Source organism: Erpetoichthys calabaricus, chromosome 4, assembly GCF_900747795.2.
Source record: "Erpetoichthys calabaricus chromosome 4, fErpCal1.3, whole genome shotgun sequence".
NCBI classification, from domain to species: Eukaryota; Metazoa; Chordata; class Cladistia; order Polypteriformes; family Polypteridae; genus Erpetoichthys; species Erpetoichthys calabaricus.
Genome location: NC_041397.2, coordinates 261,252,671 through 261,264,978, shown reverse-complemented (window position 1 = coordinate 261,264,978; position 12,308 = coordinate 261,252,671). Strand labels below are relative to the sequence as shown.

At 41.2% G+C, this 12,308-nt stretch overlaps 1 protein-coding gene across 2 annotated transcripts in view; it reads left to right on the top strand.

The window, feature by feature from the left end:
- The first annotated feature begins 227 nt into the window (after positions 1 to 227).
- The window catches only part of vangl1 (VANGL planar cell polarity protein 1), a 248,644-nt gene continuing 236,563 nt past the window's right edge, over positions 228 to 12,308 (top strand). The window contains exon 1 of one of the 2 annotated variants that reach the window (XM_028800716.2): positions 228 to 388. The gene's annotated coding sequence lies outside the window, so the exon portion shown is untranslated. Of the gene's footprint in view, positions 389 to 571; positions 748 to 12,308 lie in introns of those variants that run through there. The other variant, XM_028800717.2, reaches the window with a different exon arrangement.

Genomic DNA, 12,308 nt, shown 5'->3' with positions numbered 1-12,308 from the left:
AATAGATCAGATGTTGATATGAGTTAGAATAGATAACTTTTGTTTACTGCATTATAACCGCCAAAAAAACTAGGCTTATAGTATAGCTGATATATTCCGATCGCGTTCGGAGCTCAAATTATAGTGCGGTAGTATATTTAGCTATCAGAGCTTCCCCGCCTCGCTCAGTGACAGTGCACCCTAGCGGCCATTACTAGCGACACACGGTGTTTCTTGTTTCGAGTGCTGCCCCCCCTTACTTTCTGTGTAAAAATCGATCCGTGCGGTTTCTATCCGGGTTAGTCGTGTGTCCTGTGTGCTCTGCTGCTCGATTTATGTATACACACATGCATATCGTTTTCCTGTGGGAAATGACTGGGAATGTTTCAGATGAGCGCATTTTATAAAGGTGAGTTTCGGAGACGCGAATTGCGTCGCGTACGTGTGTCTGAGTCCCTTCCGAGGTCTTTCGGGTTTCTTTGGTTTTTATATGCACCACTCCTCTTACGACCGAGTTAAAGTTACTGCTTGAACCGCACTGTTTTACCCTATTTAATAATGGAAGTGGGCAGGAATGCTTTCGCTTGCCGGCTTATGGTTGCTCGTCCCTGTGCTAGTAAACTGAGTTTGTGAGGCTGGGCGTTATTTGATTTTTCTCACCGCTGCCACTGCTGTAGAGCTGTTGCCGAAACGCAAGTAGAAAAAGCAGAGATGTTAATGGACTAATGAGCTGTGAATCATATCATCCTTTTCATAATTTACTTAAGGGTACCGGCTTATTTTGATTATCATATATTCGCTTTGAAACAGTGAGAGGAAAAGCGGCATTGACCAATGTGTTCTACCTTTCCTTGTATTTGAATGTGAATTCACGTGTGGTAGTTTTTGATATGAGAGTTTGTTTTTTACTGTTAACGTTGCTGTACCGAGAGAAAGAAAGAAAAGACACACGAAAGCACAGGCAGGCCGATGGAGGAGCCGGGGAGTTTCCTAGTATTGCGCGAGGCTAGGAGATTATTAGTACAGGTATGCATCCGGGCGGGCGGGCGCTACAGGGAGAGGGGAGGGGTGGCGCGGCCAGGCACGGTGAATCAACCATTGCGTGGTTTGCTTGGTAAGTCACGTAGAAAGTGAAAGCGCATTTGAAAAAATTATCTAAAAAATAAGGGATCAAAACTTTATTTGGTTAAAATAACCAAACTTTCTCAATCATCAGATCGTCACGACAACCCAGTCTTTTGCATTTCATCAAACATTTTCTCAGGACCGCAACCGCAGCGACAGACGCATGTAAATGCACTGATAGCGTCCTATGTTACTTTGTTGCGGCTCTTTCGGACATTGATCGCCCCCTCCACCTCGATCTTCAAAATAAGAAAAACTCGAGTTCGATCCAAGTGCTTAGGGGAGCTCGTCTGATCTCACAACACAGATGTGAGTTTCATTCACTGTCCAGAAAGCGCTAAATTACACCAGCGTTCTGTCGTGAATTGTGCTGCCCTGGGTCGGCTCCTGAATGTACCCGTTATTGACAGGATGCAATTTGGCGATACGAGAACCCGAACTCGGCAAAAGGGGTTAATAAATCCGGGCGAAGGAATGTGGCTCAATCTGCTAAGGTACAGAGGAGCCAAAAAAAAAAGACGCCACAGTCCTTGTTTCGCAAAGAGGACTGTCAGCCGGGAGTTGCTCTACCAGAAACGAGACACGCTCTTTCTGCTGTGTGTATTGTTTTGTCACTGTAGTGTAACAACATTAGATATCTCGCTGTACCTTTTAGCCATACGAGGTAGTTATTAATAGTTCTGCATTTTATAGGTTCCAGTTATTTTGGTGCCCTAGTAGGGCGTACGACTTTGGAAAGTTGTGTTGAATCCGTAGATACATTCATATCTTAAAGTGGGAGCGGCATAGAAAACATTGGTGCGAGGTTTGCTTTGGAGGCGTGGTCATGCAAATTACCAATGGAAATACCGGCTGCTCCTGTGAACATTCACCGCCTCAGGCCGGTGTCTGTGTCGTCAGGGTGGCTCTGTCTCCAAAGCATATTAGTGCAGATGTCTTTCTTTCTATTGTATTCACGTATTTGTTTTTAAATAGTATTTGTTAGAGCTTGATTTTAGTGTTTAACGCCCCTCCCTGCAAACGCCTGAGACTCGAAGCTCCCTCTGAAGAGGCTCGTTTAGTTGGCTTTCCTCGATTACTTACTGGTTCAGCGACTGAATTGACGCGGTTTGTGTTGAAGTTATACATCAAAATTAATTTTTCTACACTTGATATTAAACGGACTGATTGACAGCCTAAATGATATATAATGCCTGACCTGCTACTTGCATTCTCTCATGTATTAGGCATTTCCAATATTTGCTGTTCTCTTGAAGAGACTTGGTTGTGTTTTTGTTGTTTTTTTTTTCTGTTACTGGACTGCTCCAATTAGCCCCCTTTATCATGGAATAGGATGGAACTGCCGACATAATCTTGAAATCTCGTTAAATTGTTTAATTTTACTTATTACAGGAAACTAGCAAATGGTGTTGTTGCCATTAATGGAAATTACGTGTAAAATTATTAGTCTTTTAGATTAATTTTTCTCTTCTTTTAGATGTACTGCTAATGTATATCATTACACCAGTTAGTTGGTGTCTGTATACGTATGTGAGCAAATGAGCCTACAGTTTCTTCATCTTGCAGTTAGAGTAGGCAAGTCACTCAGGGTTTCCATGCATTCCTGCCTGTCTTTTATTTAAAAGATACTATACACTGATCAGTGGCAGCAGCCACAACATTAAAACCTCTGACAGGTGAAGTGAATATTGTTGATTTATCTTGTTATAATATAACACCTGTCAAGGGATGGGATGTATTAGGAAGCAAGCAAACAATCAGTTCTTGAAGTTGATGTGTTGGACCCAGGAAAAATGGGAAAGTGTAAGGATCTGATCGAAATAGACAGGTGCCAAGGTGTGATGGTTAGACGATTGGGTCAGTGCATCTCCAAAATGATAGGTCTTTTGTGGTGTTCACAGTATGCAGTGATTAGAACCTACCAAAACGTGGTCAGAGAAAGGGGAGTGAAGACTATCCCATCTGGTCCATACCTACTTCCACATAATTGCTGAAAAACAGTACTTTTCTATTATCGTGATGCAAATCGTATTATCATTTTTAAGATTAGGCACCCAAACAACAACAACAACATTTATTTATATAGCACATTTTCATACAAAAAGTAGCTCAAAGTGCTTTACATAATGAAGAGAAGAAAAATAAAAGACAAAATAAGAAATTAAAATAAGACAACATTAATTAACATAGAAAGGAGTAAGGTCCGATGGCCAGGGTGGACAGAAAAAACAAAAAAAAACTCCAGAAGGCTGGAGAAAAAAATAATCTGTAGGGGTTCCAGGCCACGAGACCGCCCAGTCCCCTTTGGGCATTCTACCTAACATAAATTAAATAGTCCTCTTTGTAGTTCGGGCTTTTCACGGAGTCACTTGATGCTGATGGTCATACAGACTTCTGGCTTTTAATCCATCCATCATTGTTGGAACATCATGGTGCTTTGGGTAGATGGTGGTGGCGCACGCAAAGGGGACAGTAACATTAGGGACCTATAGGTAACTATGCTCCACCCCCCCTAACTTTAAGGTTAGTATTTGTGGTTGGGGTAGGCCAGTCTAATAATTTAAAATTAAGTAACCGGGGCAGCGACCCCACTGATTTGCGTCACAATAATAGAAAAGTACCAAAAACTTAATGTTGGCCAAGAGAGATAGTTGTTAGAACACACAGTGTATTGCAGCTTGCTGTTTATGAGGCTATGTAGCCACAGACCTGTTAGACTGCCCATATATACTTGTGCCTACAATGGGTGTGTGAGCAAGTGAACCATGGAGCAAAGGGAGAAGGTGGTCTAATCAGATAATTGTTTTCTTTTAGATCAGGGTGCATGTGCATCGTTTACTTGGGGAAGAGATGGTAGCACAATGCACTACGGGAAAAAGGCAAGGTGGAAGAGACAGTGTGATGCTCTGAGCAATATTCTGCTTGGAATCATTGGGTCCTGGCATTGATGTGTTACTTTGATATATACCACCTACCTAAAGATTTTTGTAGACCATGTACACCCCTTCATGGCAGTGGTATTCCCTGATGGCTGTGGCTTCTTTTAGCATCATAAGATACACTGCAACAGTGCAAAAATTGTTCAGAAATGGTTTGTGGAACATGAGCAAAAGTTTAAGGTGTTGGCTTGTCCTCCAAGTTTCCCAGATTTCGATCCGATAAAGTATACAAAGGATGTGGTGGAAAAACAAGTCGGATCCATGGAGGTCTCCTCTCACAGGTTATTGGATATAAGAGATCTGCTGCTAGCATCTTGGTGCCAGATACCACAGGACACCTTTAGAGGTGTTGTGGAGCCTATGCCTTGACAGGTTAGAGCTGCTGGCACAAGGGGGAACTACACAATATTAGGCAGGTGATTTTAATGCTGTGGAAGATCGGTGTATACACTTGCTGAGCAAATTATAAGGAATGCTATACACACAATACCACAAGATATTGGAAACATTCCTTTGAGATTCTGGTCCATGTTGACATGTTTGCATCACACAGTTTCTGCGTATTCGTCAGCTGCACATCATGCAAGGAATCTCCCATTCTGCCTACATCCCAAAGGTGTTCAGATTCAGATCCAGTGACTGGGAAAGCCACTGAAGAGATTCACATGGCCAAAAACAGTACTGAAATAGGTTGTGGCATTCAAGCTATGATTGATTGATATTAACAGACCTGAAGTTTATCAAGAAGACATTTCATGCACCATTACACCATTACCATCCTGGACAGTTGATATAGGGCAGTTTGGGTGCATTGATTTATGCTGTTGGCACCAAGTTTAGACCCTACCATCTGTGTTCCATCCGCAGATATCAAGATTCATCAGGTCAAGCTACTTTTTTTTCCCAGTGTTCAAGTCTCTAGTTTTGGCGAGTGTTTGCCCAATTCAGCCTCAGCTTTCAGGTCCTGGTGCAGAAGAATGGAACCCAACATGTTTTTTTTTTTTTGCTATTGTAGCCCATCTGCCTCAAGGTTGAACATGTACATTCTGAGATGCTTTGCTGCTCACCACAGTTGTACAGAGTAGTTATCTGAGTTACTGTAGATTTTCTGTTAGCTCATACCAGTCAGGCCATTCTCCTCTGACCTTTGTCATCATCATGGCATTTCTGTCTGAAAAACCACCACTCACTGGATGTTTTTTGCTTTTCACACTATTTTGAGTAAACTAGAGATTTTTGCATGTGAAAATCCCACGAGATCAGCATTTACAAAACTATTCAAACCAGACTGTCTGGCACCAACAATTATTCCATGGTTGAAATTACTGAGGTCACATTTTTTTACCCCATTCTGGTGGTGCATGTGAACATTAACTGAAACGTCTTGTGATATATGGTCTGTGGTGCTGTGCTGGTTTTAAATAAATAATCACACTCTGCAAAAGTACATGCTCTAATCTGGTGGGTGCTGGAATGCACTTTGCTCCTGGGACAGATGGGGGTGTCTGACTGATTGTGAAGGCATGTGCGAATGTGAGTGTCAGTCAGGTGCCTTCTTATTGCATTGGAGGGAGTGGCTTGTTCACACTTGCCCCATTAGAGTAGCCGGGTATCAATGGAGCCTGCAATGCATTGGGTGGTTAAGAAAAGATAAAGGACGGAACAGAGGTTAAAAGAGAAAGGAGAGGTAGCACTGGGAGACAGACAGGAGAAAGGAGCCTGGCTGAAGTGAATGAAGGCAGGTGGTTGGGAGTGAGCCTCAGGGCTGCAGGAGTTTAAGGCTGAAGAAGGGGCGCTCATTTTGAGCAATTGCCAGGGATTAGCAGAGACCCAACATGCAGTGTCTCCTGCAAATGCCAAGGGACAGGTGGCGGGACATGTGCATGGCTTAGCATAGCGCCCCACGGTTGCCAAGGACCTGGCAATGGGGACCTGTGCCTGGTTATAATGGTTGACCACACTTGTTTGTGTGGGGTATCTCCTTATTTGCCAGATCCTGTATAATGTAAGTTGAGGAGACGTCTGCTTGTAGAAGGCACCATTGGGGCCTGCGAGTTTTAACCTTGTTTTTAATGGATTATTTTTTTAATTGTTTTTAACCTCCACATGGACACTGTTCGTTTTTACTGGATTATTTTTTCACGAATGGATGGATGGATGCACTGCACTTTTGAAGTACTTTTTGTTTGACTTTATTTTAATAAAAGCACTATTTCACTTATACACCTACCCCTTGCTGTGTGAGTGTCCTCTTTTCTCTGGCTCATCATTGGTTACGTTTATCGACGGTGCTGGGTTCAAGAGACTCCTAAAGCATGGAGCTAACCTGCACTGTCACACTCCTAACCTATATCAGCATGGTTTTGTGCATTACACTGCTGCTTCATGATTGACTGATTTGATGATTGGATGAATAAACAGGTATATGGGTGTTCCTAATTTGCTTAGTGAATGTGTGTGATGCCTCCAACAACCATGAATAGTCGAGAAAATTTGGAAAGAAGACTACGGTGGTTTGGCCATCTGTGCAGAATCGATGACATCTGATTCCTTTACTGACTGTTATGGAGAAACCATGCAACAACCTGTGGTATGGTGGGTCCACAGCTCTTGTCAAGAGGGCCAGTTTTTAAAATAAATAATCTCCGCACTCGCGGCTTAATGAAGGGACGTGGTGGTGTGTGGCCGAGTGGTTCCTGGGAAATTCGTGATGCCGGTGAACCTCACTTAAGTGCACAGGTGAGGAGTCATCCGCATCCGTAATTGTTCCCGGGAGCTGCTGATTGCCACAGCTGATCCATGTCCCCGTAATATATAGAAGCGTGAGGTGACTAGCAGAGGAGAATGAAGAAAAAATAAAGAAAGAAACGGAGGTTCCAGGAGTGAGGAAGAAAGCTGGAAGAAGCGAGGAGAAAGCCAGAGAGAGAGAGAGAGCGAGCGAGCGCTCATAGGCAGCTGGACAGTGAGCCCTAGCAGGGTTGTTTAGCCGACACCTAGGGAAGTTGGTATTGGCCACTCCCGCTGAGCATTGTGAGGAGCGGGTGTGACCGGCAGAAGGATGGCTCACCATGGAAGACAGCGGGAGTCGGGAGGCTTGGTTGATGGATTCCCCAACGTGAGTGTCCTGGCCATTGGAGGAAACCAAGTCTCGGTCAGGAGGGAGTGCAACCAAAGCCAGGGATTGGGAAGCCTCCAGACCAGTTGAGTGGAGAGAAGGTCAGCTGCAGGCAGGGCGACTCCCCTGTTGAGAAGTCTGATGGGAGAAGCAGGGGAGCTGTCAGGTAAAAAGAAGGCACCAGGCTTTGTTTTTAAAGAGACTGCTTCCAGCTGTTGTTTTAACCTTGTTTTAATGGATTTATTTATTGTTGTTTTTACCTCCACTTTTCACCTCTGTTTTTATGGGATTATTTATTTATGGATATATGAAGCACTGCACTATTTGTTTGAACACTTTGTTTTTGATTGTTGTTTTGTTGGTGTTTTAATAAAAGCACATTTGCACAATCCCCTTGCTTCATTTGTTGTGCCTCACTGCCAAGCTCATCGGTGACATTACCGACGGTGTCAGGTTCAGGGCTCTCGTAGGAACGATGGGAGCATGGAGCAGAACCCGCATTGTCACACAAACTGGAAGGTACAATAAAGTCAACCTAAGGAAACTTGGGCAAGTCAAGTTGAGGATGATCTCAAATGACATTGACTCAGCCTAACGGTGGCCAAGGCGATAGCACAAGATCAAACCAGCTGAAAGCAAATCATGTAGGATGTCCAAAACTCATTGGCAACTACAGTAGCATATTGGCTCCAAGGGCAGCCTTGTCAAGATGCTTGCTAAAGGATTGACAACAATATATGCCAGAATCAATTTGGGCATCGTTGCCAGGGGCTAGTTGTAAACGGGGTGCCAGTGTGTTGCAGGGCTGGCTGACTTGCTTGCTCACACACCCATACGTCCTCATACCAGTCCAACTTAGTGTCACCAATGAACTTATAGTATATATTGAATTAAAGTACAAGTTTAATGATATTATAAAGAAAGAGCCATCCATTTTCCCACATATCCTTAAGGTTTGGAAACCTGATTAAGGGTGTACTCACACTGACAATACGTTCCGTGCCCGAGCTTGTTTGTCCGCATGTAACCCTGCAAAGTATAGTTTGTTTGACTAGTGTGATCACTCCGTGCCAAGTCAACCGTACCGTACCGTACCGTGCCCTGCCCTTCTTGGAAGTGGTGGGCCCAAGCACAGCATTCAGGAACAGTGTGATTGCCAAACGTGCCTGAGCACAAAAAAAAAGACATGTCAGTGATGCAACAAGTCAGATAGTGCAGTTCTCATTTCATTCAATATCTTTATTTTTCTAGTAAAAACAGGTTTTTATTATCACTTTACATATGAACATGAATTGTAGTTGGCAAGAGAAGCTGTAAATTCCTCCCTTAACATCATTTGTCACCATAAAAATCTTCTTGTATGTGCAGCATGATTAACAGCAAAATGCTGTGCTGCACACTCAATAAATCTGTAAGATGGTAGAGCATTATCCTGCCCTACATGAATCCAAAACAACCACAAAATAAATAAAAACATTTTGATATCCATGCAGTCACACCGTGTTCAGATCTTGTTTTGGCTTTACAGAAAGTTGCATGGTCATGATGAAAGCGGGCCCGGGCCCAGAACATTAAGCGCAGTTTGAGTGCAGGTCAGCGGGGGAGTAGTGAGGGGGGGGGGGGGTCAATCTTTCTTGGAGATGGTACAGAACAAACATGCCTAGTGTGAGTACACCCTTAGAATAAGGTAAATTTGGAAGTTTTTATCAATCTCCTAAAGATTGTCTGCCATTGCCTTCCACTGAGTAAATATTCACAGTAGTGCTGGGCGGTATACCGGTTCATACCAAAAACCATTTTTTATTTTTGTTATTATATTAGATTTTTTAAACTACAACACTGGTTTAAATAGCCTAAACAACGTTCGGAACCTGGCGCAGCAGGAAACCGTTTAAGGGGGGGCCTTTTTCACTGCTGTACTGCTAAACATGCAGTGGAGTACATGCGTTAGTGGAGGTATTGAACGGTGAAAATGGACAGAGAACATTCTGAAACTGAAGCTGTAGCAGACGATAAAGTTGAACATGATGACACAGAAGAACTTTTGCCGATACTTTGGTTTTAAAAGTTCGGATGTGGACCATTATATTCAAATGTGTCAATACTGTTTCTATACTACTGGATATACTGCAAGCCAAGTTTTACTTGTTTTTTTTTTTTTTTTTCTTCAATACTGTGTAATGTACCTGTGTACTGTGTAATAGTGTTACGACATGTTGACTTTATTCTCGACATTTCTACTTTTTTCTCGCCGTTTATGTCGAGATTAAAGTCGATTTTATTCTCGTAATTTGTCATTAAAGTAGAACATAGTAAACTGAACTTCATCTTAAAATGAATATTTAATTTACTAGATTTTCTCAAACCCCGTTGTAAGTTATGTAGCACATTAAATGCTTTGTGTTAAGTGTTCCCCAAGCCATGTTATTTGCTACGTGCTTCTTAAACTGACTTCCTCTTGCACTAAGAGGAGGTGCAGGCAGCGATCACCACACAGAATACATTAATTTCATGATATTCCTGCTCCCTGAACATTTAGAATGCTAAGATGAATACTTGATATCATTTTCATGCATTAAAGCATGTATTAATCATGTGGGTGCATGGTGGCGTGGAGGTTGCACTGCTGTGTCGCAGCAAGGGTGTCCCGGGTGTTCCCTGCCTTGAATTTGCATGTTTTTCTGGTGGGTTTACTCGGCATGCTTCAGTTTTTTTCAAAGTCATGTAGGATGTGGGGTTTTGTTATGCTCTGTTGACCCTGCTAGTGTATGATTGCTCGTATTCACCCTGTGATTGTGCTGGCGTCCTGTTCAGATTTGCTCCTGCCTCGCACACAATGCTTGCTGGGATGGGCGCAACCCTGAATGGATGGCATAATTAAACATGCATGACGAAGATTTTTTGTTCAGAAGTTCTGAACACTCCATGGTCTAAGTTTATAACTAGTTTTAATTTCACAAAGAGTCAATTGACCTGCTTGTGTTACAGCTGAGAAAAAAAATATATATATATGAACAATTGTAGTGTAGGCCTCTTACTGTATAGAAAAGCACTGTGTAAAGAAGGCTTGGTTATGATGTAAATGACCCCAATATTGTATTTATTGTGCTTTCTGAATACCATTTATCTGCTTCTTGCTTCCAAAGTTCAAGATCTCTGTTGTTACGTAAAAAAAAAAAAAGTTTCTTATCTGAAAATATTCTTCATAGTCCCATCTTTTTGTATGTGAATATGTCATTTTTAAATTTGATGCATTCAAGGTAGGCACGAAGAAACATGGTTGGATGTGAAAATGATTCTTGCATGTTGTAACATTAATCTGTTTTGATGGAGACATATGTCTTAGTTTAAGTCTTTTTATGTAGTCATGATGCTGGTGCCCATTTCTTTGATGCAGTTAAGAGACTTTGCACAGAGTAGGGCAGCAAGTCAGGTTTACTGTAGGCTCTATGTCATTTTGTACTCTGATTTAAAGAGTGAGGTTATCTAGCTTGTTTACATGATTTCTTTTGGTAGCTTAAGGGTCTGGATGGTGTATGGTTCATTTGTTACAGATTATTCAATAATAATATGTATGTAGTGGCAAGTGTTCATAATCCCTTTGTAATAGCAAAAAAAAAATATCATCTACAGTGATATAACAAAAAAGTAGGTTACAGTATGTAATGAATGGTTACTGCATAAAAACCTACTCGTAGTATTTTTTTAAAAAAAAGGATGCATTCGTTTTGAGGGAAAGAGAGTGAGTGTATATCTGTCTCTTTTTTATTTAGTTGTGCATGGTGAATATAATGTATTAACATTCATCTAAAGTATTAAAAAAAATTAAAACAAAAAAAAACATGTTTTTACATGAAGCCTGTCCTGACAGTAATACCGTGGTTGCAGAGTTCAGTGCAGAGGAAGCATACCTTAGTTGGGTTTTTTTTTTTTTCTCTCTTTTACTGATGTTTTTCATTATCATATATTGATCACTTTTTGTACGCAGTGTACAAAATTGCATCTGTGTTTAATGACAAATATTGTCATTTTATTTTTCTCAAGCATTAATAAAGTTGTGTTAAAGGCCCATAGGTTTTAGTGCAAACTTGTTGAACCCTGATCTGCACACCCATAGATGGCATCTCCTTCCTAAACAGAGAGCAAAGGTAAAAACCCAGTTCCTTTTGAATTGTAATACATATCAGATATTGTGTAGTTTTACGATTTCTAAAGAGTAAAGGCATTGGTTATCCTTCCCCACTGTAAACAAATATTCAGGTAAAATTATGCATTACGTATGATGAGACATACTTCTGTGTGGTCAGTTTTACAATCCTGCTCTTCTCTTGACCCTCAGCCCCAAAGTTTCACTTTTTGCTGGATTAATTTGTGGTTGTGCAGCATCAACCACCAGTAGTTTCAGGATGGTTCATGTGTTCAAATAGCCACTATAAAGGCATTAGAATGATGCTTTTTTATTGTTTTTCTAGGGAGGTTGGGGCTGTAGATGACTGTAGATTTCTTTTTATGCTGTATATATAAATGTATAACAATCGCATACACACATATGTCTGCATTCTACAAGCTATTTCTTTATTCTTGTGGAATGGATAACACAGTTATCATCTGTACAATAGAAAGCTGTACTAAGGATGTACTTATGAAATGTACTTAAAATTTTAGACTCCCATCTAAGCAATTGTGCAGAACCAATTCAGACATGCAAACTAAGAAAGAACAATGCAGGACAGATGGAGACAGCAATGGTTGTGATTTCATAAGGGAAATTGGTAATGTGATTAGTTTAAATTACAGAGGACTGCAATGGAAAATTCAGAAGAAATCAAAGTATGTTATGTTTCCAGACAGTAAGGAGTCCTTTTATTGTTTATTTTAATACCTTATAATATATATGTGTGTGTATATATACACGTTCAAATTTTACCAGATCTGATATTCCCTATAGGATTTGATCTCAAAAGTGTTATACTATAAATGCTTATGATTTAAATGAAAAGGTTCATGTAGGGTCATGGAGAATTATTCTGCTATAGTGTATGATGTCTCTGAGGGCAGTATGGATTGTCTATTGGATCTCACCTCAACAAGCCTTGCAAGCTCCCAGTTTTTCCTTGTGTGTTGGGGGGAAAAAAAGGTAAATAGTATAT